The sequence below is a fragment of the Crocodylus porosus genome, unplaced genomic scaffold (genome assembly GCF_001723895.1).
Source record: "Crocodylus porosus isolate Cpor-Errol unplaced genomic scaffold, CroPor_comp1, whole genome shotgun sequence".
Taxonomy (NCBI): domain Eukaryota; kingdom Metazoa; phylum Chordata; order Crocodylia; family Crocodylidae; genus Crocodylus; species Crocodylus porosus.
The window spans coordinates 58,101,004-58,104,487 of record NW_017728886.1 but is presented as its reverse complement, the minus strand read 5'-3'; positions in this window follow the sequence as shown (position 1 = coordinate 58,104,487).

Here is a 3,484-nt window from a genome sequence, read left to right as displayed (position 1 = left end):
AGCACTCTTAGGTGTGCAAATGATTCACAAGATAACCCAGAGATTTCAAACAGAAATCCATAGAGTTCGAGCATTCTGACCTGTCTCGCTCTTTCTGAGTTCTTTGTAACAGAAGAAATTGATTGATTATTTTCCTGTAGTAAAAAAAAGTGAAAATTAAGAACTAACATTTTCTGAGGGGTGCCTTGAGTCCAAAAAAGTTGAGAACCACTTTCCTTTATCATTTCTCACAAGTTGTGTTCTAGACCAGAGAATTAAAGTGAGGACTACTTTTAATTTACATCAGTGACTTGTATTAATATGTCTTTAGATTATTTATTAATAAAATTATTATTAAATATTAAAATTGAACAGACAAACCTGACATCTTTTGAGTTATGATATAATAATTCAGAGTTTGTGAATTACTGAGTATAATTCAGACAATGGTTTATGAATGCAAAGTCCTCAAAGGAGAATCACAAATCTATGTGCTATTCCCAAGTGATAGAATTTGCATTTACAGTTGTGATTTAGCTGAAAGCTATATAAAAGTTCATGTAACTGATAGGTCCCTGTTGGTATCCTATCTAATTGGCTTTGCACACACGAGATTCCAGTTATTGTAATGCTGGCATAATTTTGGTTTATAAAATGATTTTGAGATCAATCCATTTCAGATGGCAGCATATAACAATATAATGATTTTCAGCATTTGAAATAAACCATTCACGTCTCATTTAAGGGATCTGCCTTCACCTGCATGAAAACTGTATTAGAAAGTATGCATACATCGATAGTGGCAAAACAACAGCATCTATTAGAACATTTAACATTTTTTTCCATTTCTCTGAAGAAAAGTTTGGATATTTTGTCAAAAAGAAATAAATTGTGGAATTTGTACTTAATTAATTTTAGAAATGCTGATTTAAGTCTTGCAACATATTTCTAGTATATGATCGATACATTCTAGGACCATATGAATTATACTAATTTTCTTAAATAATTCTGGTTTGGGAGAATAGGAAGGAATACATTGGCATGTCTTTTTATTAATTATGGGTTAGAGAGAAGCATTCTAAGTTGATGAACACCAAGTGATTCTTTCCTCAAAGTTACTCAAATTTATAGCCTGGAAAAACAAGAAATGTTAATTCCCAATCTTAATTCTCTCTTAATACCAATATAGAGATGTGAATTCCACTATTTGAGACGCAATCTGAGGCCTTTTTTATGTTTTCAAACACAGCGTATTTGAAAGACAAGCAAAATTCTTCCTATTACACTACTTAAGAAAGAAAGAGGGAGAAAAAACAAAACTCAGACAATAAACAATAGTTACAATGGTTACCAACTCTCCTGTACATCTCTATAACGGTGGTTCTTAATTGGCATTCCACACAACCCTTTCAGGTAGGCTGAAGCCTGGACACCACCATGACTATAGTGAAGTGGAACTACTCCACATGCCTCATGCACAGCCCCCTGTTTGCATCAGGGTTATCTGACAAACCCTACAGCAGGTAGGAGCACCCAGTCTGACTGCATCCCTTTCTAACCTGACCCCATAGGGTGTCTCCTGGAAGCAGAGGTACTTGGGGCAGGTGGAACTGGCCCGTGTGCCTTTGTTTCTAGGAGGTGTGTTGGTAGGGAGAAAGGGAGGGTCACAGAGCAGGAAGGGCTGTAGCAAAAGCAGTCACTCTTGCCCGCTTGAAGCTTATCAGATAACACTAATGCAGGTAGGAACGCATGCCCTGTCCCTTCGCTTACCAATCTGCTCATGCATAAGGTCCACAGGGCAGTTCTACCTGACCACAGCGACAGCACCCTAGTTGTGAGAACCATTGAGGTAGCCACAATAGTGGTTCTCGTGATGGAATTCTATTCCAAACTCTTCCTTACCCTGGGGCTAGTATGTCCTCCTCCCTCAGTCACAGGTGTCTATCACTCCAGCTGCTAAGAAACCAGCTCTGTCTATGTGACTGATGAGAGGGGAGAGCTCTTTATTATCCTGAGCAGTGACCTCATGGCAGAGGGGTAGTGGATCAAGAGATGTCAATCTCTGAGTTGACTGGTGATGCTTTTTAAATTAGTTAGTTAGCCTTAAATAACATCTGCCCTGACTGGATCTGGAAGGTGTGGTCAGAAAAGTTTATATAAGAGCCCTTTCTTCCTGGAAGTGGGAGAGCCATATTGGGGAACATGTGAGTAACTGACCAGGCAGGGAGATGGGGATCTCTCTTGAAACTCACGGACACACTGTGAACTGATCACCCATGATCTAAAACTAATCACGGGGGATCTAAATTACCCAGACATCTGCTGGGAGGAGCAGTCAGCCAGGTCTGACTGCTCATGAAGTGAAGGTTCCTTGCTGAAATACAGGACCTCCGCTTAACCCAGGAGGTGCACAGTCCCACCAGGTGGAATGCCCTGCTGGACCTGGTCCTAGGTACAGGAAATTACCTGGTGAGGGGACTCTAGGTCTTCAACCACCTGGGCGATAGCAATCATCGCTTGCTGGAATTCACCGTCCAGCACAGGGTGTCAAAGGCCTGCAGCAAGGCAGTAGCCCTTGACTTCAAGTGGGCCAACTTTACTGAGCTGAGATTAGTGGGAGAGGCACTGGGGTCCTGGAGAGTAGGGGAACTGGGTGCCCAAGATGAGTGGTCGTTCCTTAAGGAGACGATACTCAGAGCCCAAGGGGTGACAATCCCAAGGAGAAGCAAAGGGGGCAAGAGTGCCCAAAAGCCCCCCCGGCTCACAAAGGGCATTCAGGAATGCCTGATTCCCAAAAAGGAGGTGTACACCCAGTGGAAGGGAGGGGTATCACCAAAGAGGAGTATACCTCCACCGCTCAGGTCTGTAGGGGGGCTGTTAGGAAAGCTAAGGCAGATATGGAACTAGGGCTAGGATCAAGGATAACAAAAAGTCCTTTTTTAAAATACATAGGGAGTATGAAGAAGGCACCAGATAATGTGAGGCCCCTTCAGGATATGCTTGGCAATCTGGTGGTTGCACCAGAGGAGAAAGCAGACCTCTTTAACAATTTCTTTGCCTCTATTTTCTTGTGCAGGGACTAGGACTCTCCTACCAAGATTCAGGATGGATTCAGGAGAAACTCCGCCAGGGCTAGGGTCAGGGAGGACCGAGTTAGGGAACTTCTGGAGGGGCTGGATGTGTTCAAATCGGCAGGTTCAGATGCTCTCCACCCCAGGGTGCTGAGGGAATTGGCAGGGGTTATCACGGGGCCCCTGACACAGCTTTACGAGCACTCATGGTGCTCTGGCCGGGTGCCGGACGACTGGAAGAGGGTGGATGTGGTCCCCATCTTCAAAAAAGGGAGGAGGGAGGACCCAGGCAACTATAAGCCCATCAGTCTTACCTCTATCCTTGGGAAACTCTTTGAGAAGATCCTCAAGGAGCACATCTGTGATGGGCCGGCTTCAGGGATGATGCTTAAGGGCAACCAGCACGGTTTCATTAGGGGCAGGTCATGTCAGAC